The 25,360-nt window shown below is 49.3% G+C and overlaps 1 protein-coding gene across 3 annotated transcripts in view; it reads left to right on the top strand.

The window, feature by feature from the left end:
* The first annotated feature begins 2,134 nt into the window (after nt 1-2,134).
* Nucleotides 2,135-25,360, top strand: part of Mras (muscle RAS oncogene homolog) — a 58,306-nt gene continuing 35,080 nt past the window's right edge. Inside the window, exon 1 of one of the 3 annotated variants that reach the window (XM_031343707.1) lies at nt 2,135-2,395. The gene's annotated coding sequence lies outside the window, so the exon portion shown is untranslated. Of the gene's footprint in view, nt 2,396-2,538; nt 2,977-18,061; nt 18,525-25,360 lie in introns of those variants that run through there. The other 2 variants (XM_031343705.1, XM_031343706.1) reach the window with 2 other exon arrangements.

The raw sequence follows: 25,360 nt of genomic DNA, 5'->3' as shown, positions 1-25,360 counted from the left end.
TGACCTGGCTCGGTCATCAGCTCTCACTTGTTCCCTCTGCACCCCGGGCTAGGTGCTCTTCTCTGCACTCTCCCACAGTCCTCTCTCCCTAACACCTTTTACTCCACGACTGGGAGGTATATTCCTGTTCCGAGCCCAGCACTCAGTGGGTGCTCTGTCAGTCCCCTTCCTCACCCTCAGTGAACTCTGAGAACTGGCTTCTGCTGCTCAGTCATCCTGTTTTTAAAAGACTGTTCATGGGCAACTAAGCGACAGCTTGACTTCAGGGCTTAAGGAACGGAGCAGGGGGTAGTGGGGAGGGGGCAGCTGATGGGGGACAAGGCTGGCCTGAAAGCCACAGAAAGTCTCACTGTTGAAGACTCCCAGGAATATAAGGATGAAGCATAGATGTGAGAAGGAGTTCTGTATGGAAACAGAGTAGCTATAACTACACTCTTATGGAATGCCCTCTGCCCACCTTCCCTAAGGCCTGTGGTAAACAAAAATGAGAGAAAAAAGACAGTGCCAGGGAAGGACCCAGACAGCCAAGGTGGACGGACTTCTGATCTTCAAGGCCCCTTTCCTTACACTGTTCACTCTCTAGGGCCAGTGAAAGACACTTTCGGTAGCATCTAGTGTGTTCTCTGCCCTGGGGCTCCTGAAGGCCACCTGGGCTTTGAGAGCAGCAGATGGGAGTATGGATGTAACTACAGGCCTCTCCTTAAATGGGTGGTGGCTGGGAGGCCAGAGGGAAACTGCCTTAGGCAGAATCTCTGGAAGGTTTGCAAGCTACGGAGCTTTGAGGCCTGGGTTGTGGAGAAGCACTCAAAATGGCAGGCAGTCCAGGACGTGTAAAGGGAGTTCCAAGTCCTCAAGGCTCATTTGCAAAAGAATGTCCTCAGAAATGACCCAGAAGTGGAACAAGAGGCCACTTCACCCCTCCCCCTCCCCCCACCTCCCACTAGGGAGGTAATCCTCTGAAAGACACACAATTACAAGTGTTGGCAAGAACAAGAATGGAAACATAGGCTGTGTCTAAAGTCAGGGCCTCCCTACCTGGGAAGGGAGACAGAAGGCCAGATCCCCTTAGGCTTGTAGCTCAGAGGCTGACAAGACGCCTCAAAATAAACAACAACCTTGGGTTGGTGGTAGTGCACGCCTTTAATCCCAGCACTTGAGAGGCAGAGGCAGGCAGATTTCTGAGTTCCAGGCCAGCCTGGTCTACAGAGTGAGTTCCAGGATAGCCAGGGCTACACAGAGAAACCCTGTCTCGAAAAACCACAAAAATAAATAAATAAATAAATAAATAATAAAACACAACAACCGCAACCCCCAACCAAAGATTAAAACAGCAAAATGGTGACAGACACCTGAAAAGTAACACCCAAAGGTGTCCTGCCCTCCACAGCTGTGCGCATGCACATGATTACATACACAGGGACAAGCTTATGTTGGTGCACACACGAGTGGTGCCAGTGTAACATGCTGTGGCTGCTTTGGAAACAGATATGTTCCCCCCCCCCCCCAAAAAAAATGTTGCCCAGTCAACCTGGCAATTCCACTGGAGGTATATGTATCCAAGAGAAATCAACACATTTATATAAAGACTGGTAACATTCTAGCACTTTATTCACAACAAGCGAAAGAGGAAAAATAGGTAAGCATCGACGGACTAAACAAATGCTTCATATATACACACAGTGGGAGATGAGTCTGTCTGAGGCGTTGCTGCAGGGAACCACATGCATGCAGCCTGCAAATGCTGTGGAAGAAGTCAGTCACAGAGACCACATGTTGTATGACTCCATTTATAGAAAATGTTCTGAATAGGCAAATCCACCGAGGCTGAAAAGCAGATTAGAGGTTTCCAGAGGCTGGGAGGGGGGAAGAATGGGGAGAGGTTACCCACAGAGGTTTATTTATTGGGGAAAAGAGTAGTGACCAAAATGTTCTGGAATTAGATAAATAACTATGGTTGCACAACTTTGTTATACCAAAACCCCACTGAAATGTACGCCTTTAAAAGCATATATTCAGCGTTATGTGATCATATCTCTAGTCTTGTAAAAGGGAAAGCGGGGGAGGGGGGAATGACTCCAACCTAAATGGATCAACCTAATGGATCAGCTAAATGGGGTGCGACTGTCACCGCCTCCTGTCCAGATCGCTAGATAATTCGCAAGAACTTGGAGGCCTGAGCCTCGCACCTAGCTAATGGAAGCAGAAGGCCCTCGGAATCTTGAGGTTCTCGGGATGTGGTTGAATCGACAGGAGTCTTCTAGGACGGGGGACGCGTCCACAGGTCCCGAAGTTGGCAGCCCGAAGAGTTAAAGATCGAAGCTCCAGCTCTTTTAAAGTCGCCCGGGGCGAATTCCCATTAGGTGTCCGAGGCTCATCCGGGGCACGCGGGCTGCAGGTCGGTACGGTGAGTGGATGGAGGCGAGGGGACCCTTGCAAGGTGCCAGCTGTCCCAGTGCCCACAGTGGTGCCGTTTGGGGGTCATCGCAGCCACTCAGGAAGGCGCCCGAGGCGCGGAGTGTACGGTCGCTTTAAGGCGTCAGCGGGGCGGGGACGGCGGCGGCGGCCGGGCTGGCTGGCGCGGAGCCGTCAGTCGGCGGCGCGGGGCCCGGCGGGCGCGGCGCTCCTTCCTCCCGGTGCGAGCGAGCGATCAAGGAGGCGGTGGCCGAGGGCGGGAGCCCAGCCTGGGCGGGAGCCCTGCGGGGAGGAGGCCGCCGGGCGCTTTGTTCCGTTCCGGGGCTGGAGGTGTGGCCGGCGGTGTGGCCCGTTCCCTGCTCGCCGGGCTGCGTTACGCTGCGCGCGGCTGCACCCGGTCAGCGGGCTCCGGCTGTGCGTGGCCTCTGTCCCTACCACTGGCTCTGGCGTAACGGTGTGCAGCGAAGAAGTCACTCGCCACTCCGACCCAAGTGGGGCGGGCCTAGCCGCTGCTCAGACAGACTCCTTTGACTGTAGTCATCCTGGGGTTCCTGAGCTGCCCGGGTAAGGACTCGCTCTGCAGGGAGGTGGGCGGCGGGGTCGGGTAGGGGCTCTCCCGGCTTAAAATGGCGTAAACCAGGGCAAAGATCTGCGGAAAGGTGGCACATTCATGTGGATGATGAAAAACAGCTTGCTTCATAAACAACTCTTTATGCCCCGGGTTCGGGTTGCTGGGCTGGCTCTCCAGTCACAACTGGGGCCTGCGCTCACACATTAAACTGATGCAGCCCGGTGCCCATCATGTGTCAGGCTCAATGCCAAATCCTGTTCTGCTCAGAAAGCAGGGCACAAACTGAATGACAGTCTAGTGTGGTCATTGGGAGAGCTCAAGAGCCCCTACTCCAGGGTTAGGTCAGGGACGACTGTTCCGAAGAGCAGATGTGAGCATCTGGGGGGAGGGGCCTTGACATCACGTTAGAACCCCCTGCAGAGCTGAGGTGGCTCTGGAGACTAGGACAAAGACAGCGTCAGGTCACCTGAACTCTGATCTGAGCGCTGGGGCAGCTCCTGGTGGTCGGGAACCTTCTTGAGCTACAGTGGTTTTTGAAATCTCTGGACCAAATTAGAGAGACTGACTGATGACGCTCCTATCTGTGGCCTCCAGAGGTCTGCCTGGCTGAGGAGTGAGCAGAGAAGACTTAAAAACAGAGCTTACAAAGCCCTGGCACTTGAGGGGAATTTGCCCATCTTCAGACAGGATGCCTCCAGAAAGATGCTGTTGTGGTGGTATACAAAAAGGGAGAAGTGGGAAGTTAACCTACTCAGGACCGTGCCTAAGCCTGTGCTTTTTTGACCCTGTGTCTGGCCTGGCCTGTTGTGAGTGAGGTGCTAAGATGCTGGGGTTTAAGGCTTGTAGTACAGCCTGTGTTGTACATTTATAGTGTGCCAGTTCCCACGTCCTGCAGTGGTGGGTTGAAGTGTGGGGTAGAAGCTATGTATATTAATAACTGACGCATGTCAGGGCTTAGCTGTGAACAAAGCACTTTTACTGAGGCAGTTCGTTAGACTTTCTCCTGCCCCTTTTCCCAGAGAAGAAATTTGAGCTGCTAACATTCCGTAAACCTTCTTATTTCCTGTAAATTGCATGTCCCTGCTGACTGGGGCTGAAAAATGTTTTGGGCCGTGGGGTTTATTGGGGGGGGGGGCTCTGCTCATACAACCCATCCGGCAGTTAGAATCTCTGTCTGTGTTTTATGGCATGGTTTGGCCTTTCTCTGCCCCGTGGGAAGTATGGGGGTTCTGTTGCAGTGGGTTTCAAGGTTGGTCTCTTTGTAGTGGGAGGTTAAGCAAATCCAATGTTCTGGTGGAAACTGCCACCCCCAGATGTGACCTTGACATTTCCATATGGAGAGGAAAGGCCCTCTGGGGAGGCAGGTGACTGACTACCCTCTAGAGCAGTGGGGCCTTGCTCCTGTCTAAAGCAATTTCCATAGCCATGGCTGGCCTAGAACTTACTGTGCTCTCTGGTCTGGCACTCACAGAGAGATCTTCTGACCTCTGCCTCCTGAGTGCTGGGATTAAAGACTCATACCACTATCCTTGGCTGCATTTATAAGATTCTTTTTGTGTGTGTGACAGATGGAACTTTTATTACTAGTTTTAGGCCCAGATATTTCATACCCTTTTATAAAGTGAGAAGTCACTTCCCCCCTGAGGTTGGTCCCTGAGCGCCAGTGATCCTCATCCAGAACCAGGGAGGATGTTAATGAATTGAGTTCTTTGAGTGAGGGGCCCTAACATCACATGTTTACCAGCCTCCTGGATCTACTCAGTTCTCAGGAAATTGTGATCTCTATCCTGTATTGGACACATGTTGTTATTGTAATCTACCAATTCCATTCTACCAATGAAATGCCCATCAGTGCACCTCCCTGGAAGGACCTGAAAGCATACTGCTCCTGAGCACCGTGTCGTTTGTCCAAGCAGTGCTAAGTGGGAACTGGGTTCTTGTACAAAGCTGGAATGCTCACTAGTACCTAGAGGGTATGAGTGTAGTCGTAGGTTGGCTATGAGGTATTAGCATCTTTGTTTAGAGATGGAGAAAATGGAGGAGCTGGCTGTGAGCACCTTGCAATTTGGAGCACCAACCAGGTACCCATGATACAGCTGCCAAGCAGAGCACTTTGTCGATAGACTCTGAAGCCTTATCCTTATGGTTTAATATGATGCTTCTAAGCCCTGGGGTCCAAATCTGCAGGGATGCATTTGGGCTGCAAATAGCAAAACACAAATAACAATAGGCTAGACACAGCTCAGATCTCCCAAAGACACTCTCTGTTCTTGGGAGATCCTTGTACCCTTCTAGCTAGTCATTATGTGGGATAGTCAGTCAAGAAGGATGAGGCTTGGAGTTTAGACTCATGGTTTTCATGATCTTGAGAAGCCACTTTTTATGTGTATGAGAAGTCAGAGAACATTGTTTGATGTGCAGAGTTGATCATGCCTGTTGGTTATGTCTCTTGTCACTGTGGCAGGAGACCCGGGAAAAGAGACTTAAGGAAGGAAGGGTCCATGTTGGCTGACACTTTGACAGTACAGCCTCTCCTGACGGAGAAGACATGGTAATGAGATGGCAAGATTAAGAGAAGGCTGGTCACACTGCATCCATAGATAGAGAGTAGGAGAGATGAGTGCTGGCTTTGACTTGCTTCCTCCTCATTTAGTTCAGGCGTACCAGCCCATTGGTGATGCATATATGCCCTCCTGCATTAATCATCTCTAGAAACACCTCCATAGACATGCCCTGGAGTTAGATTCCTAGAACATTCTAAATCTCATCAAGCTAACAAGATTAGCGGTCATAGCGTATGACCGGGGGCAGTTACGAATCTCTGAAAATGAGCCATGGGTTGGCCATCCCTGGTCTAATGCCCATTGTTCCAGCAATGGTTTTTGGAGACTTGTTGTGTGGCCCTTTGTCACAGCTGGGCACTATTCATCTTTAGAGCATCCTGAAGGGACAGAGACAGAATCCAGAATCTACAGTGACTGGGATACTGCCTTCCCTGGGAGGGTCTGAGATAGGAGCTGTGTTGTCAGTGCAAAGCCAAGGGCCAGACTGGAGTCCATACTAGCTACTTGCTATGCAGGCCATAGTGGCATCTTTTGTCCCATAGGTCCTTGACACTATCACCTTCCTGGCCCCGCTTGGCCTACCTTCCCCACCTCCATACTCCCCTGTGAACCTTTGTAGCTGGCTTGTGTGCTCCAAGATAGTTTTCTTCAGGCTTTTCTCTCATGAAAGTCATGAAGCCTGTGAATTTAGCCTGTTAATTTTCTTTAATATGCCCAGCAGCTTCATTAGATGGGTTTGAGGATAGCTAGATGGCCAACTGAAAGTCTGGGTCTCCCCAGCTGCCAAGGTGACACAGTGAGTCTCAGAAGGGCCTGGAGAGCCCTTCTGTCTGGAGAGCCTGGCATGAGGCTACCCCCCCAATGGAGGAAAGCCATGATTTATATTTTGATTGTTCCGTTCGCGAGATTTTGGAGACCACCAAGAATGGAATTGATTCTGTAGCAAGGAGTAGTGGGCTAAAATGAGCATCTGGGTAGCTCTAAGCTCAGTCCTGGTCCTCTGAGACAGTCTAGAGGGCCTGGGTGGATCCTGCGCTGTGCAGGCCCAAGCTCTTGTCTGTGGCTTCCCTGCCCAGGGTTGTCATGGGGATTAGATGAAATACACAGATGAAATATGCTGGGAGACCAGCAAGGCCAGGAGAAAAAGAGCATAATCAGTGTTGTGGCTATCTCAGATAACAGAATCCTGACCCAGCAGGCCCTTCCAGTACATTTAATGTAGAGTCACACTCAGCAGAACCATTCTTCATCATAATGGGAGAGTCTATTTACAATGTGGCACAGTCAGTCTCCCATTTGAACAGTTACTAGTTGTTACTATGCTTTACTAAAAAAAAGAAAAATACCAGCGGGCATCGTATCAGACTTGTTTATTTAAATAGCCGTCTTGCTCAGATTAATGCTCCAGGAAAAAAAATTAGAGGCAGGTGTGGTAATAGAAGTCTGTAATCCTAGCACTCAAGGTAGAAGCAGGAAAAGCGGGCATATCCTAAGCTACACAGCAAGTCTGAGGCCAGCTTTGGGCTACATGATATTGACTGAGACAAAGAGAGCTGGGGGCGGGGGGAATGGCTCAGTAGGCTTGGCACTTACCAAGTTTGTTGGCCTGAGTTCAGTCATTGGGACCTGCACGGTAAAAGCTCGGACTTACGCCTGCAGACTGTCCTCTGACTCCCTTGTGCACAGACCCATAAGCAAACATATAAATGAACAAATAAAATTTGATCAGAATGGAAAGGAAAGAAAAATTTTTTTATTAGGGAAATAAAAGTCTAATTTTATAAGTCTAACTTTAAGGTTAAGATACGGAGTGGACAGATATGGCCTGAGTGTGAAGTTGCCCCCTGTGTAAAAGCGAGGAAGCTCTTCACAGAGCAGTCCTTCATCTGTGACAACTTTTGCTTCAGCTGGACCCTTTTAGAGACAGGGTACCTACTGCCCTTCAGGTTGCTCTGCTCCACTGGGGAGTTTGCTCATTGTCTCAAACATCTTTCCTTTCATTCCTCACCCTGACCCATACAAAACCACTCAGAGTTAGGTATTTTATGGAATGGACAATTTTTGTTTCTTCAGCTTCTCCTCTGTGGCTTGGTTTAAAGATATCCTGTCTGTATGTCCATCTATATACCCACCCACTGATCCATCTGTCCATCCATCTGTCTTTCTATCCACCCATCTGTCTGTCTGTCATCCACCTGCCCACTCATCTACCTACCCATCTTCCCTCCAGCCCCTGTGGGCTTGTCCTGTTCAATACACTCTATATTCACCGTCTTGGAGGTGACACTCGATCATGACAGTGTTGCTGGATCCTGTTAGCCTTCTGTGGTGGTGGAAACCAGGATCTGGGAAGGTTAAGCAGGTCTCCATCATCATGAGCTTTAGAGATGCAGGGCCGGGGAGGAGTCTGAGCATGTTCTATTTCAAGTACATGTTACTTCTGCTGCATCTGCTGTTCCCAGAACTGGAGGACCAAGCCACACACTCCGGCTCAGCTGGTGCTTTGAGGTCTGATTCTACATAATCAATGCCACGGGGCAGGGGCCTGTAAGGAGAGAGGTGAAGTACTTTTCAGGCAGCAGAACCTAGAGAGGTGAACCTGTGGCTGAGTCATAAAGGGCAGGGAGGACTAACTGTCCTGACTGTCGGTAACCTTGGCTCCATTACTCAGCCGCCGATGGACCCCTAAACCACTCGCGCTCACTTTACTGTTCTTAATTTCGAAAAGGAAAAATATAAAAGCCGATGTAATGAACACTCTGAAACCCTGACTCCCCATGAGCTGGTGTGACTATTTTATCTGTGCTCGATCCTTCTCCTGGTAGCACCGGACTTAAAGTGCCTGGTCATTTGGCCTGGTGAGTTTGGGCCCAGCATGAGCCTGCTAAGGGCTGTGCCTGGTTACCATGTGTTAAACTTCTTTGCCCTCACACCCAGGTAACCCACGGAAAATGCTAGTGAGTGCCCCACTGAGGTGCTGGTAGAAGTGCCGTTCTCCTCTGGGAAGTAGGGCGAGTGTACCTCGCTGGGCTTTGACTTTTCTCAAAGGTCTTTTTCAAGCCTGCCCATCTGTCTTCACTAACACCTGCCTTGATCATTGGGTTTCAGAGCATAATTTAGTCACCAGTGTTCTAAACTGTCTGTAAGTTAAATGGAGACTGGAACAGGAGGTTGGAAAAGACAGAACAACTGTGGTTGTCCTTTTAGAATCTGATGACCAGTGAGGTTCATCTGAAACAATCATTGTCAATGTCCATAGGATATTCTGAACTATAGGAGTAAGCTGGGCATGGTGGTACATGCTTGTAATCCTGTCACTTCAGAGGTCAAGGCAGGAGGATGAGGGGTTCAAGGTCATCCCAGTTACATAGTGAGTTCAAGGCCAGCCTGGAATACATAAAACTCTATCACGAAACAAAAGTATAGGTGTGGTGGCTCACACCTTTAATCCCAGCACTTGGGAGGCAGGGGCAGGTGGATTTCTGAGTTCAAGGCCAGCCTGGTCTACAGACTGAGTTCCAGGACTGCCAGGGCTACACAGAGAAACGCTGTTTTGAAAAAAACAAACAAACAAACAAACAAAAATAACCAAAACCAAACCAAACAAACAAACAAAAATCCAAAAAAAAAAAAAAAAATCCCAAACTAGATAAACAAAAGTATAGGACCAAGTCCAGTGGAGATGCTTACTGATCCCCAGCTCTGCATGTTCCGGTTTTTCCTTTAGAATGGCCCCGGGTGCTTTATAGGGGGTTCTCTTCTCTGCCCAGCATGGATAACCAGCTGTTCACTGCAGAGGGTGGACGCTCCTGGTGACGGTTTGAGGCAACCTTGCTTCCACCCACAGGCCGAATCTGCATTTGGCTGGGACTTGAGTAAGAACAGCAGAGTGCTGCTTCATAGAGCCATTGGTGGGGACTCAGGCTATTCTAGAAGGTCTTCCTTATTGGCAGCTCTTCTAAGTGCATCACTAATGGGGGGCCGAGGTTTGAACTGGTTTTATAATATGCAACAGAGACCTGAAGGGGGAGCCGCGGCCCACAAATCCTCAATACGATCTGTCAAAGATGAAATAATTTTTATTGAGCTGGCAGCAAGAGATCAACCTTACTGAATCCTTTTCCATCTGATGGAGATGTCACTAAAGTCCCCAAGGCAGAAAGGACCAAGAGGTTGTCTTATCATACGGGTGGCACCAGCAAAAGCTGTTACATATGCTGTAGAACTAAGTTCTATTTGATTATACAGAAACATATGAATGTTTACAGACTTCATTTCCAAAGAAAAGTTTGGGTTTGCAAGAGCCTGCACCACACACTGTGTGTTGGGTTGCCCACATTATACACCAACACTGATGTCTTAGTCGGGGTTTCTATTCCTGCACGAACATCATGACCAAGAAGCAAGTTGGGGAGGAAAGGGTTTATTCATCTTACACTTCCACATGGCTGTTGATCACCAGAGGAAGTCAGGACTGGAACTCAAGCAGGTCAGGAAGCAGGAGCTGATGCAGAGGCCGTGGAGTGATGTTCTTTACTGGCTTGCTTCCCCTGGCTTGCTCAGCCTGCTCTCTTATAGAACCCAAGACTTCCAGCCCAGGGATGGCACCACCCACAAGGGGCTCTACCCACTTGATCACTAATTGAGAAAATGCCCCACAGCTGGACCTCATGGAGGCACTTCCCCAACTGAAGCTCCCTTCTCTGTGATAACTCCAGCCTGTGTCAAGTTGACACACAAAACCAGCCAGTACAACCGAGATTAAAATTGTTTGTAGTTATGTGGAGCTGTGCTGGTAGAACGACCAGCAACTGAGAAGGAACTTGGGGCCACCCACCTCTTCACGAGTTTAGAGGAACCCTGGGATAGGCTCCCGTTTCCCAAAAGTGTTACATGTTACGTCCATTTCAAAAGAAGAAGAATCACTTTCAAGTTATCGTCTGTTTTCCTTCTTTTCATCGTTTAGAATTTCAGCCCACTTTCTGGAAAATTCCCCCCTTTTGTAGCTCATCCCAAATTCACCTCTTCGTGTTTTAATGAACAGCTGCGGAAAGCGAGGCTTCAGTGGAGAGATCTAGAGCAATGCATCTTTCTCAGCCAGTGCCACCTCCTCAGGAATCACCCCCACAGCCTAAAATAGCTGCTCCGGTGCTCTTTCAAAGCCGGCTTTATTGGAGAGGAGGGAAGGAGGGTGGAGACCGCTGTCCCAATGCCTGGGGGACATATGTTTGTTTGAAAATGTGTATAGGATATGTCTCTTCAGCCGCCCTTCCACATCCAAATTCCTCAGGTTGGGATTCTTGGCTGAGTGGGAAGGTGGACCATTGCACACACCAGGCTGAGGAAATCAGGCTCTCCAAAGGTCAGGTACCCTCTGGGCATTTAAAGCCAGCTGGCCTCCCAGCCTCCTGTCCACTCCACCCATTGAACCAAGCTCCACTCCGCCCTCTGTGGCCTGAGTCCACTTATCTAGGACTGGGTGGGTGTTTCCTGCATGTTTAAGATTTTATGGAGGAAATAAAAATAAAGGAACAAAGCTTTTGTTTTACTCGTGGACTCCAACTGGGGATGGTTGGAAGGATGGAAAGGGGTGCAGGGACTGGCCTCTTGGCACCTTAACAAAATAACCATTCTAACAGGGAAAAGCCGTTCAGAGGCACTGTTCTATTTAGGGTTGGCGTGGGTGAACAGGAAGGGTGGGCAGAGAGGGTTTGGAGAAAGCCTTCGAGTGGGTGGAATGTCATAGGACAGGGTGGAGTGGCTTTGCCCCAGGCGGGGTCTCCATCAGTGCCAGGCAGGGGTCTGGGGCCACCCAGCTAGGCTTCAGAGCAGGCAACCTGCCCTTAGGGACTGTGTGGCTTGTCTTTCTTGGAAGAAGTCTCCGCTTTAATTTCTGCCTCTGTTTTCTCTGTGATCTGACTTGAGTGCCCTATACTTTTTTTTTGTTTGTTTGTTTTGTTTTTGTTTTTCGAGACAGGGTTTCTCTGTGTAGCTCTGGCTGTCCTGGAACTCACTCTGTAGACCAGGCTGGCCTCGAACTCAGAAATCCGCCTGCCTCTGCCTCCCAAGTGCCGGGATTAAAGGCGTGCGCCACCACCGCCTGGCCCCCAGCTACCTCTTGCCCCTTTCCTTTCTAATCCAGTCTCCCTGGGGTCAGGCTTCAGTTTCACACCAGTGAGGAAATAGGCATCCAGCACTTCTCAGTTCTTCCCAAGGAATTTACGAAAGTTCTCAAGGGTATCTTTTTTTTTCTTTTTTTTTTTTAAATTGCCTAAGCATCAGTGGGGGGAAAAAAACCACCCCATATCCACAGTATTTCTGAGTATTTTGAAGGGGAGGACCATGCCTAGTGACTGTCTGAACTCCAGGGCCAGCTACCTGCTGTGCCCCATGTGTGTCCAGTACTCTTGGCTTCTTTGCTCCTTAAGCCCTACTGATCAAGTACTGTATTATATATATGTAAAACAGGCTTCCACCCAGACCTTAGGGGGTTGCCCAGACCCGGGGCTCACAACAGAGCCAGAAGTCGCAATGAGTGACATTCATTCTCTTCTTGCTTGGTAGCACCCTTGGAGAACTTCTCCAGTGGCTGTCTCTCTCTCTCTCTCTCTCTCTCTCTCTCTCTCTCTCTCTCTCTCTCTCTTTCTCTCTCTCTCTCTCACCTCGGTTACTACACTTTCCCAGGGATCGATTTTCCCGGATGCTTTCTTCCAGAGGTGAAAGCTCCAAGCGTCTACCACTTGATAGCAGAGCCTTGGTAACAGTCTACTTTAGACCAAGCTTAAGCCACACCCTCTAAATCCAAAAAGGTCCATTAAAAAGCTCCTCTAAGCAGAATTCAGTATCATAAGCCTACAGGGAGAGCACGGATACTGTAGGATGGCTTCTGCCATTAGTAAGGCTAGCCTAAAGTCTAAAGTCAGGCTGTCTCTCCCGAAGACCAAACCTGGGGTACATTTTCTTTTTGATAGAGAATCTGTGAAGAGCCTAGGTATTGTGAGCTCACAGGATGTTCACCGGGGCCCTGCAGGGATGTCCACTGACCATGGTCCGGGGAAGTCACACTACATCATGTACAACTAAGCCTTAGGTACCAGTGTGTGAAATTTGATCACGGTAGATCACAGGGTGCTCTGGGAAGGCATAACTGAAATCTCACCAAGTCCAAGGCACATTGGGAGTTTGGGGAGTTACTATGGGGCTTACTGTGTGGTTAGGGTTTAATAAACAGGCATTATAATGATACAGTGTGGCCACAGGCCTCAGCCTGGTTCTACTTTCAGGGGGTTGCTGCTATCTGTCACTCACTGATAATAGTTTTGCTCAGTTGTTAATTTGCTGAAGATTGTACAGCAGGCAGATAGACATTTTTTTTCCCCACTACAGAGTCTCATGTATCCAGACTGATTTCAGACTTGCTGTGAACAACCAAGAGTTCCTGATCTTTTTGTCTCTAATTTCCAAGTTGTAGGATTGTGGATATAAGCTGCTTTGTGTAGCTCATGAAGCGCTGAGGGGTCAAATCCAGGATTTCAATGGTGCTTGACAAACACTCTCCTGAACTACAACTCCAGCCCCCAGATGGATGACTGAATGAAGGTGCTGCGTAGAAAGCAGAGGGAGCTAAGTGTGGAGGCACACACCTTTAATCTCAGCACTTGGGAGGCAGAGGCAAGGGGATCTCTGTGCGATTGAGGTGAGCCTGATCTATAGAGTGAGTTCTAGAATAGCCAAGGTGAGACTTGACTCAAAATAAATAAGTAAATAAATAACAGAGAGAGCGCCGCAAGCAAAGGGTCAGAGACTGAGTAGCCAGTCAGCGATGACCTTTGGTTGAGCCTTGCCCTTGGAGCTAGACCATTCTACCTGTTCTTCCTCTCCCTTCTAAGTCAAGTCAGATCTGCTTGGCTAGGGAGGCAGAGAGAAACCAAGAGAACAGAGAGAACCGTAGAGCTTGCGGGAGGAGTTGTGGCAAGCTTCCTCCTGCTTTTTCAGCTAGAAAGCTTAGAATTCTGAGTTGGAAGAGTCCTGGAGATAGGACTCCACCCTGCCCTGAGCCCTGGTTGGATGCTCAAAGCCAGGCGGCTGGTTCTCCTCCATGTGCCACGCCACAGGCCGTCACACAGGAAAATCCCATCAGCCTGTTCACTGCCTTGCCCAGCTCGTTTCCAGGAAGTTTCCCCTTTATTTGGCCCATCCATCTGGTTACTCTTTAAAAATGGAAATTAGATTACCTCACTCTACCTCTGGAAAGGGCCTAGTCCCTCTTTCTTCCTTTTTTTTTTCCCCTTGGTGAAGCATTAAAAATGTTCCCATTCTTTGATAATGGCATTGGATGCTTTGAAAATATATGAAGAAAACAATATCCTTTTGAATGTGCCTTTTGCCCTCCACCTCCCTAGGTCTGAGCCACTCCCGAGGTAGGCTGGGTGCCCTCTCGGTGGAGAACATGCCCCTGAAAATTTTCCTTCAGGCTGAGGAACCCTTGTTGTTGTGTGGGGTCAAATCCACTGCTTTCATTTTCTGGCTCCTTGCAGCCAGATCCAAGCCAGGCCAGCAGTAAAGAGTCGTCTGTCCCAGGCCACCACAGCCCAAGGATTGTGTACATGATGAAAAGAGCCTTTTTGTTGTTTTTGTTTGTTTCTTTGTTTTTTGGAGGGGAAACTGGGAAAGGAGAAATTTACATGTAAATAAAGAAAATATCTAATAAAAAAATAAAAAGAAAAAAAGAAAAGAAAAGAGCCAAGGAGGTAAGCCACTGACCCAGGGCAGAGCCATTATGAGGTAAGGGGGGCATTTGTTTGGCTTATACAGTGGTTTTAAAATCTGGAGGTCTCACACAAAAACCTAGACTTCTAGTTACCCTAAAAAGGTAAGCTGTGTGTTGGGAGGCAGAGGCAGAATAGCAAGCGCCTGGCCAGCCTCGGCCATTCACGGAGGCCCTGTCTCAAAAGTGGACCCAAACAAAACTTCTGTCCCACAACAGGCATTCTCTGGCTGCAGCTGGCAGCTGGGTCAGCGTTGTTGAAGGTCCGCCTTCAGTCCCCTTTGCCATGTTAGTGGAGGAATGTGACCGTAGGGGTGGTACAGAGGGACATGCTCCCTAAGAGAGGCAGTGTGGCTGTGTGGGGCCAGGCTCAGCTAGACATGCACCAAGCTACATAAATAACCCTGTCCTTTAGGGTTGGGGGATAGGGTGGGGTGGGGAGAGGGGGCAATGAAAAATGGCTACCACTGGGTGTCTACTCCAAATTCCGTAGACTAAAAAAGGGGGCTCCAGAGGAGGAGGGAGAGTGGGACCTAGAGAAAGAGGCTTTTCTGAGGCATAGTTCAGAAGGGCCTGAGAGGACAGAGGCAGCTCCTTTGTGAGGATGTTGGAGGGAGTTGAGTCGGAAGGCCCTCACTGGAAGGCTATGTACAGGCACTAACACCTGGGCACTGTCCTTACCCACTAAGGACACCCTGTTAGGATTTAGTAGGGGGGGGGACTGCATGGGGGAAGGGTGCTGAGCACTAGAGGAAAGTCTAGAAGGCTCTGTGCAGAAAGCCTCAGATTCCTGTGCACAGTTTCCCAGGAGGGTCTCTGTGTTCAAGGGCAGCTAAAGAATAACAGGGCTGAAGGATTGGGAGACAATGCCGGAGAAGGGAGGCCAAGTTGGGAGCAGACCATAGCTACTGAGTGGGAAAGCCACATGCAACAGAGTTCCTGGACGCTGGCTTTTATTTGAGGTAAATGGAAGAAATGGAGGAAGAAACCCGAAGAGTTAGTTTGGAGTGAAGAGGTGGGAAAGAGGCCTGCTTAAACGCATGGGAAGGGGTGCAAACTCATTGGTTCTCAACCTGTGGGTCTCAGCCCCTCCACAGGGCTCACCTAAGACCACTGGAGGACACAGGTGTCTACATAACAATTCATAACAGTGGGAAATTTTCAGTTATGAAGTTGCAACAAAATAACTTTGTGGTGGGGGAGGGTCACCACAACGTGAGGAGCTGTATTAGAGGGGTTGCAGCATCAGGAAGGTTGAGAACCACAGGGCTAGCTGAATCTGGTCTGTGTAGAGCTGAGCTGTGGGGTAGCAGTGAAGTGGAGGTAAAAGGAGCCATGAGAGTTCAGTTGAGCAAGAACTGCAGGCAGGGTAGGACTGCAGCCTGCTAGACTGTTGTTTCAGAGGCCCTAAGTATGAGGAATCCTTTCTGTGGAGGGTCCACTGGGGTGATCTCCCTAGTCACATGCAGATTCCTGTGGCAGGCTAAAGAAATTCTGTCCCTTAGCTGCTGGTGAGACTGTCCCAGTACTAGGAAAACATTAACTGATGCCTGCCCCCATCTCTCCAGGGTCTGAGAACATGGATTTACAAGGCAAACCACACTTGTGACTCTCCTTTCAGTGGTTGCTCCAGTTGGAGCCCCACCCTTACAAAGCCCATACTTCAAGGGGCATCCTGTTCTTCACCTTTGGGTTGAAGTCCTCCCATTCCCCCAGTCCTTGATGAGGAACTAGAGGACACAGTTGAGAAGCAGACTTGGGGCTCCAGAGCCCAGGTGAGGCCTATGGCTTGAAGGCTGCATGGATCCTGAGACTTGAAAGCCCCTATCAACCCTTCAGCTTTAGGAAGTGAGAGTAACTTGGACTCTTGCAACTTGCCAGGGCTCGGGGGTAAAAGCTTTAGCCTCTCCCTTTACTAACTTGTTACCTTTGGGCCAATGCCTCAGCACCACTGAGTCCCTTCATAAAATGGAGTAGCAGCCCCTCCTTGGCTTCTGCCTCAGACTCTGGTGACCCCGCTGGACCTTGCCTGGATTATCAGTCAATTCTTCCCCACTCTCCACTCTTTTCCTAACCCTAACCCCCCTTTCTCTACTCTTCTAGTACTTTGTGTTTGTATTGTGCAATCCATCTAGCCTCACACAGGCTCTGCTGGGATTTGCCTATGGTGTAATCTCCCTGTGGCCATCACAATGAATTGGAGGCCCTGTGTCACTCACTGGCAGCTATGGGACAAGCCTAACTGCATGACTGCACTGGTCTATGGGTGGCAGAGGATCTGTGGGCCTCTAGCCTGTGCAGGATCGCCACAGTCTCACCCTGTCTAGCCTTGCGGCCTTGGCTACTGGGTCTTTCCTCCTTGGAAGTTTCTTGAGCAGCTGCTGGATGCTGTTGCACTGTAAGACTGTCGAGCCTTGGCTTACTGGGGACCCCCTGAGTGAACCACGTGGAGCCAGAATCAAGCAAGAGGAAATTATTGTTCCAGTGCACTGGGGTCCCTCCCAGGCCCGAAGGAAAGGCGGTGACCCTGCACGGCTCCTTCAGTGAGCTTTTCTATAGTTTTCAGCACAGCAGCCATTAGGCACAATGTGATTGGAAGAACAGTGTGACTTTTTAAACTGATTGGTCTTTAGGGAGTGAGGCGGCAAGGACTTCCCTTGTCTGAAGGTGGGCAATGGTCTGTCCTGTGGAATGCGTTCCCACCCTGTGGTCTGAGGAATGTTAATTAGGCTCTCCCTTTCCCAAAGCTCCTGAGCTGACCTTTTCAGTACCATTCTAGTGTAAAGGTGCAAAGATAACGGTGCCTGGCTTTTCTCTAACCCTCAATATCCTACGGGATCATATTCACATTCTCCACTGAGCCACGTCTCATGACTTATAACACTCACTGTGCCCTTGGCTTTATGCTTCTGAGCTTCATGGCTTTGCAGCTTCTGCCCCTTACCTGGGACGTGCTTGCTCTTACTGTTTGCCTAGCTAATACGAATGAGGCCTGTAAGACTCGATTCTGGCATTTCCTTTATCAGAAGACATCCTCATAGCCTGAAGCAGGCTAAAGATGCCCCTATTCCCAGACTTTTGCAGTACAGCATCAGGTATAGACCAGTGGTTCTCAGCCTGCGGGCCGTGACCCCTTTTGATGTTGCCTATCAGAGATCCCACAAATCGGATATTTAAATTACTATTCATAACGGTAGCAACAGTACTGTTAAGAAGTAGCAATGAAATAATGTGTGTCTGGAAGTCATAGTATTAGGAAGATTGAGAGCCAGTGCCCTATTTAGACCGTGTAGAGATGAGTCCCGAGAAGCTGGCCCCTCTGGCTCCTCACCTAGTCTACCCTCCTCAGGACTCAGGGATAGTTTGGCCACTTCCTTTTGTTCGTTTGTTTGTTTTTCGAGACAGGGTTTGTCTGTGTAGCCCTGGTTGTCCTGGAACTCACTTAGTAGAACAGGCTGGCCTCGAACTCAGAAATCTTCCTGCCTCTGCCTCCCAAGTGCTGGGATTAAAGGCGTGAGCCACCACTGCCCAGCTAATTTGGCCATTTTTTACATTCTGTGGCTTGTCAGTTTTTAATCTCCCCAATGATATGCTCTCCAAAACACCGGACACCCCAAGACAGTTTGGTTTTTCTGGTAGAGAACATTGATATTTAATAACTGGAGAGAAACACTGTTGAACACTGGACCCACTAGCAAGCAATGTGCTGTCTTCCGCATGCTCTACAGTGAGAGCAGCTGTGCAGCTGTGTGTAAAGCTCTTGGAGACATGCAAAAGACGGCATGGTTCCTGTCAGTGATCACTTGGGGGCTTGCTGTCCTAGGGAGCTGCTGTACGGATCCTTGCAGGCTGAGATGGATGCTATCCTCCAGCAGATTCTACAATGAAGCTAGTACAGGCTACCAGGAGAACCTTCCAGCAGCGCGGCAGTGAGGGACTGCGTTATACTGAGCTGTCTGTTGAACTGCTCGTTTGTTGAACTGCTCGTTTGCCGGCCACCCCTGAGCTCAGGAAGAGCCTTGGCAGAGTAGGACTTCTTCCTGCAGGAGGAGGGACTGGAAGAGTCTTGAAGGATGCTACTGCTACTGATCACCTGGTACACTCTGAAGAGTTTCTCTGTGCCAGACACTGGGTCCAACAAACAAACAAAATGTAGCTTCTCCTAGCACCCTGAGACCAAGCGCTGCTGCCGTTCCCACTTTTCCAGAGGGTGAGTGACTGCTCAAGGTTACCAGTTTGTAATCCATAGTGCCAGCCAGTTCCTTGGTCTGGAGTTCCAGGTGAGGGGCCAGCCCCTGGGCTCAGCTGGAAGCAACAACTCCGTATGTGGGCGGGCTGGGGACAGGGACCAGGAGAATAGACAAAGTCCCATATGAGAGTGATACCGTACCAAAGGAGGTTTTCCAGCTGTCTGGTTTTTTCCACTTCCTCTCTGGTCCACAAGATGGGACCACTTCTGTGCAGCAGGCTTTGTCCACAAATGCGGAGTTGGGTGCCTATTCAAAGGTCCTTATATCTACTCTGCTCTTGCAGGCTTTGCTGTTCTGCCCATAGAGTCAATGATGTGGCCTCATGGTTCTGACACCCCATCCCTAGCTCACTGCTGTACTCTCTCCAACGCTCATGCATCTGCTGTCTCTGTCCTGGCCTGACTGCACATACATGCCCATCGTCCTACCAGCCACAGGGGGATGCCTGGAATGGGGAGCTAGTGGTAGCTCTGGAATCGTATTACTCCTTTTTAGCTGCGAGACCTTGGTGAAGTTATTTTAACGTCCCTTGCATCTCAGTTGTTTTTGTTCTTAATTTTAAATTACATTTGTTTATTTAGCTCATGTGTATGTGTGTGCACGTGTGGCACCAGGTGTGCATGGAGGTGCCAGAGGACAGCTTGTGAAAGAGTCAGTGCTCTCTTTTTACCAGGTAGGTCACAGGGATCGAACTGACGTCGTACAGCTTGGCAGCAGATGCTTTTGCTCACAGTCATTTCATTGGCCTTGTGTTGCTGGAGCTGTAAAATTGGATTAACTAAACCAGTACTTGAGAATTAAGTGGCTTAATTGCACAGCAGGGTCTCCTAACCGTTCCCGATACATTGTTTATGTTAAGCGTTGACTGTTGACATGGCCCTTAGTGTCATAACTGCAGCCGAAGGTTCCTGCACACCACTCCGAGAGTCAGTGCTAGATAGTAGATGGGTGCCCAGGCCCTGTGCAGAAGACACCTTAGATGGATGAGTAGGACCCAAATGTTAATGGTTATGATAGAAGAAACCTAAGGTACAGGGTGAACAAGGTCACTCGGGCACTCTCCTTGCCTGCTTCCAAGTTTGTCCCTCTGGTTCTCTTGATGGTGGAGGATACTGGGAGAAAAGAGGAGCTGTCGAGTTAACCTGAGCTAATAATAGGGTCATCCAAAGATGACCAAGTAAGATGCCAGTGAAGGTCCCAAGCTTTCCCCCCCCCCCCAAAAAAAGGATGACGACTAGTTACACGAGGAGAGAGCAGGAAGGGCAGTGGGTTAGATTTGAGGTGTCAAATACATGTTCTATCCATGCCAATCACCTTGTTTCTGCCTGTCAGGGGCACTAGATAGAAAGGGACTCTAAGAGTAAGGAAGGAAGGAACCCATCCCAGGTCAGTAGCATCTGCTATGGCACTGGGAAGGAGCAGCACTCAGCCACACACTCATCGAGTGGACTTGGGTGTAAGGTCCTCAGTGGTGAGAACTTACGTACATAGCTGGTTGTAGGGATGGAGGGAGCTGGGTGCAGTGGTGGCTGCTTAGAGGTGCCGAGTGGTCCAGGGACAGTGGTAGCTGAGTTGGCAAGAGGGCCATACAAAGGAGAGGGGGAATGTCTTAGGGAGAGATGCCAAGTGCCCCAGACTCCTGATGGGTCCTGCATTACTTACACACAGGCTACTGTGGGTCAGCAGGGGGAAGCATCCCATTTCTGGGAATTGTGCAGAAGGGAAGGGCAGCCCCTGGAATGCAGAGCCATTTCCTCCACATGGGTTGGGTCGCTCCCCCCAACGCGTCCTCATCCCCAGTGCTGGGCACACCCAGACATCAACGAGGTGAGATGAATTTCCCAGGGCTGATTCAGTTCCATGTGAAATGCACTCTCAGAAAGAGCCCCATTAATAATGAATGCATCCTCCTCTCTGGGCCTGCTTTACTTAGAAAACCTAGCCCAACCGCTGGGCTCAGGAGGAATCTTTACAATAATTAGCGTCAAAGCCGAGAGGTAAAAGAATGTTGAGCACCAGATCTTCACTGAAGTAGGTGGCATCCCTGGAGTACCCTTGCTGTGGCCAAATCTGTGGCCTTGTTGTCAATATCAGGGAAGCTGCCACAGGACGGACAATGGCCTTGTGCTGTGAATCACAGTGGCAGGTGATCTGTGTAAGGCTGCAAATGAATTCAAGGTCAGCTGACGAAAGAACGGCTTTGGATCCGTCCACGGCAAAGGTCAGCTCAGGACTGGCGGTTGTTACCACTCTGGGCATCATTGATTTTAACTAGGGCTATATGATATTGCTTTTAAAGTAGTGGTAGGTAGGCCAGTGGTGGCCAGGGACCTCCTCAGACCCATCTGGTGGTGTCTACTGCCAGCACTGTTTCTTTCGCATGCAGAGCTCTCTTGGAGCAGGGGATAGTGGTTTGGGGCTAGTCTTCTGGGAAACAAGCTCTCTGTGGAATCTGTAGAACTTGGGAAGAAGGGAGCAGACTGTTGTCCTGAGCATCCTCTCACCCCTGTGTGCAGGTGCCCTCAGACCCATGCTTAGGTAAGGAACTGAACAAAGTCAATGGACCCTAGCAGGTTGGAAGAGGAAGCAGGGTCAGGTAATTTCCCTGTCCTTGCACATATGCCTTTGCTCAGGCACGTTCCATGTTATTTCCACTGGGGAAACGGGGGCTCTAAAAGATTAAGAGGCTTCATTATGGGACATCATCTGCCTGGCTGTAGAGTCAAGACTGCCATCAACTCCATAGGCTGCCATACTGAAAGTCACTGAGCGCTTGTTTCTGGGTTGTCTCAGATGTACCCTCCACACTTCATCCATTCATATCTCTCTCTCTCTTTCTCTCTCTCTCTCTCTCTCTCTCTCTCTCTCTCTCTCTCTCTCTCTCTCTTTCTCTCTCTCTCACCTATCTGTATCATTTATCTATCCACTGGCTGTGCACCATTTTTGTACCATATGTGCCTGAGGAAGACAGAAGAGGACATTGGGTCTCCTGAACTAGAGAGTTACAGATGATCATGAACTGCCGTGTAGGTTTTGAGAATTGAAACTGTGTCTCCTAGAAGAGCAGCCAGTGCTCTTAACAGCTGAACCATCTCTACAGCCCCTTGTACCCACCATGCTCTGAAACTTGCTGAGTGACAAGGTTATGCTTGCCTCCTGTAAAAAAAAAAAAAAAAAAAGGGACATTTTGTCCCTTCTTGAGAGGGCAGAGAGGGTAGAAGGCTGAACGGGGCAGGAGGGAGTGTCAAGGTGTGGCTGTCATTCCAGTGGAGCTGATGTTCTGTTTGGGGAGGTGGTTCTGGAATTCAGAAAATGATTTCATGGAAGATGGTGTTATGGGTAAGGAAAAAGGGTTAGAAAGGACATGACACCACCGACAACACGCCCCACCTCCAACCCCTGCAAGTGTACTTCTCAATTTAAAGATGCTTGACGATTTTTGTTTGTTTGTTTGTTTGTTTGGAGACAGGGTTTCGCTGTGTAGCCCTGGCTGTCCTGGAACTCATTCTTTAGACCAGACTGGCCTCAAACTCAGAAATCCGCCTGCCTCTACCTCCCAAGTGCTGGGATTAAAGGCGTGTGGCACTACTGCCCGGCTGCTTGAGGTTTTATATACATGTCGTTAAAATAATTTTAAAAAGGAACATTGCATTTTAGGAGGAAGTTTCCAGTGAGAGCAATGGTTTAAGGCTGCTAGTGCAGCCTGTGGGCTGGGTGGGGCTCTGGGAGCGACGGTTGCCATGGGAACCAGCTCAGCTGACTTCATTGCCAAATGGCTGCTGTTCCAAAAGTTGGTTCCTATGCAGAGGGTGTTGAGCCTTTCCCATGGAAACAATGCCCTCAATAATGGGCACCATTCTCACACAGGCCCGCATCATCTGGCTCTAATGGAGACGAGGCGGTGGAGGGACTTTAAATGAGAAACTTTAAAGGGAAGGACTTTAAAGGGAAGGGGCCATGGCTGGGATCATGTGATTGAGATAGGGCGCTCTTGCTTCTGGGAGAAAGTAAGCGGGTGAGAGAGGATGTGCGCCTTCTCTGAGCTTGGCATATTTTGTGCTGTTTTGTTTCATCCTTAGAGCAGATCCCAAGGATGAGAAATGTAGCTTGCCTGAGGTTACACAACTGGACAGAAACACAAAAGATGAATGGCAAACTGTGACAAGAAACCACGTCTTCCTTAGGCTACCTCCCTACCTTCAAGGGCCACCTACGATCCCACAAAGCAAAGAGCAAACGCTCAGCAATGGTTTCCACCAGAAGAGGGGAATGCTGGGACTACAGGCCGTTTGTTCCATAGCTATCTAGCAACCTAGTTTGCCATAGTGACTTTCCTCAGAGCCTTTGAGTAGTATTTAAGAATCTCTTTCACTGTACATACAGAGACCAGCTTATTTTGTAGAATTATAATTATGGCAGGTATCCTGTCATCTTCATGCCTCCATTTACGAAGACTTCATTTGATCCATCTTTTTTTTCTAGGTGAAAAACATGTTCCCCATCTCTCCCATCCCCACACCAGGAGAAGACACACAGCCAAAACCACTTTTGTATTGGGGGCTTTCTGGCTCCATTTTGTCCTGGTGAGCCTTTTGGTTCACACTTATTTCATATCTGTGGGGTTCATCTGACCCCTTGGATACAGTCCCAGGGCCTGGCTAAGAGGATTTCCCTCAGTCCTGGGTATGCTGAGGCCAGCTCTGAGGTTGGCAGTTTGTCTAACTTATTTGGAAATGCCAGAGCTTAAGCCCGGGTACATTCAGCCTGTTCTGTGCCAGGCTTTGTGAGGACAGGGGCTGGGACTGGGGGACGAAAAGACAGCCCATGCCCTTGGGTGCATAATAAATGTGTAGAAGATTCCCAGTGGGATGGTAGCCTCTTCATGGGGACCACAGAGCTCAAGGCACAGGGTGGAGGCTATGCCTGCCCGGGAAGGTGACTCCTGGGCCTAAGCTGACTAGTGTTGTCTATGTCCCCCTGCATACTGCCATTCTGCGTACACTGGACATTTTCTGACTATAGGGACACACTAGGAGAGCAAAGGCTAGTTGAGGTGACAGAAGAGTGTGTCTGCCACACAGGTGTGTACGGAGTGGTCACTGAGGACTACTGGTGACAGGTCGCAGTTAAATGCTCAGTGACGCAGTTGCCTCATTCACTGTGGATGGTATAAAGTGGATTTTTAGCCTGTGGGACCCTGTTCTACTGAGCCCCACTTAGAAGGAAACTCCCATAGACAGGAACTCCTGATCTGATGTGGTTCCCTGTAGCCTGGGGTTCCTCAATCCCTGAGGTCAGAGCACCATAAAAAGGAGGGGGCCCCCCAACTGACCACTTCCTGCCAGCTGTCTTAGCAAGGAGAGGCTGTTTATAGCAAGGCCCCAGGTGATTCTGCTGTGGGTGGTCTGAACTCTTGACTCAGGTCAAGTTTGTGTCCTCTGTGACTAATGGTGTCTTACCTTGTGTTCTCTGAAGAACACAACAGAAATGGTTGTATTTCCTCATCCTTTCCCATCTCTAAGTGGTGCTTGACCACACGGCTTCCAGCAGAGAATGGAAACGCGTCTTTTTCACCAGTACTTGAGCTCTGGCCCAGTGTCATTGTCCACTGAGGAGTAGCTGTTAACAAGAGGCAGTGGCACCAGGCTTCGATGACCAGAGAGGCAAAGAGAAGATGTCTGGCCCCCTGCCCGTCCTTGATTCTGTGGTCCTGCAGCTCTCCTACGACCCTTGTATGTGGCGGCACAGACCCGAGCCTTAGCTCATCCCCGGTGCTGATTCTGGGGCTGCTGCCACATCCAGCTCCACCTCAAAGAGCTTAAACGAAAGTGGAAAGAATATTTTTGGGGAGCTGAACATTTTGTTTTGTGAGGGATGTTAATACTGTCAAATTGTTCCAGGATGCAAATCTATTAAGTCATCCGTTAGTATCCAAGGCAGGGTCAGGTGGTTTCAAGACTCCAAATCTCTAGATCCTCAGGTCCCTCACATAAAAGGCCACAGTACCTTCTTATGTACTTTAAATTGCCTCTGCATGATTTGCACGCCTGGTACAATGTATATGCTGCATAAATAGCATAGTGCTTAAGGAATAGTGGGAAGAAAAATGGTCCATGTATGTCAGGAGAAAAATAAATATTTAGAGGCAGGATCTCATATATTTACTAAAGCTAGCCTCCAGTTTACTATATAGCTAAGGACTACCTTGAACTTCTGATCTTCCTGCATCTACCGCCCCAGTGCTGGAGTTACAAACATGCTTCGCACACCCAGTTTAAGGTGCTGGGGGCTTAGTGCGCACGAAGCAAGCACTCTACCAACCTAGCTACAGAACCAACCCCAGAGACTTTGTTTGCAGATGTAAAAAAATGTTTAACATATCATGTACAAATGATAAAAGAGTGAGAAACTTGAGTCTTTGTATCTCGATACAGAGGTAGAAATTCAACATCCAGGGTGGAGAGAAGGCTGAGGAGCACAAGAGAGATTATGTTCCCAGGGTGAACCTCATAGACCGAGGGGGTCCAGGTGCAGCTTCTTTTCAAGCCTGATCCACACTGAGGAATAGCGTCTCAGTAGGGCTGGCCTTGCAGTATGATGGGCTGAAGGGAAAAGAGCCTTTTTGCTTCTGACAGATGTGCTCAGAGTCAAGAGCTTTTAGTTTCTCACTGATCTTTCTCACAGGGAAGGTTGGTTGCTATTGTTTAAGGAGGGAACTGTTAGTCTTGCCTGGCTTTTCTCTAGCTCTGTGGACAGTTAGTTCCCAACACCTGCCTGCCAGCTTCAGCTAAGGCCA

Source organism: Mastomys coucha, unplaced genomic scaffold, assembly GCF_008632895.1.
Source record: "Mastomys coucha isolate ucsf_1 unplaced genomic scaffold, UCSF_Mcou_1 pScaffold23, whole genome shotgun sequence".
In the NCBI taxonomy this organism is placed as follows: domain Eukaryota; kingdom Metazoa; phylum Chordata; class Mammalia; order Rodentia; family Muridae; genus Mastomys; species Mastomys coucha.
Note: the sequence above shows the minus strand (reverse complement) of the source record. Positions and strands in the feature narration are given on the sequence as shown.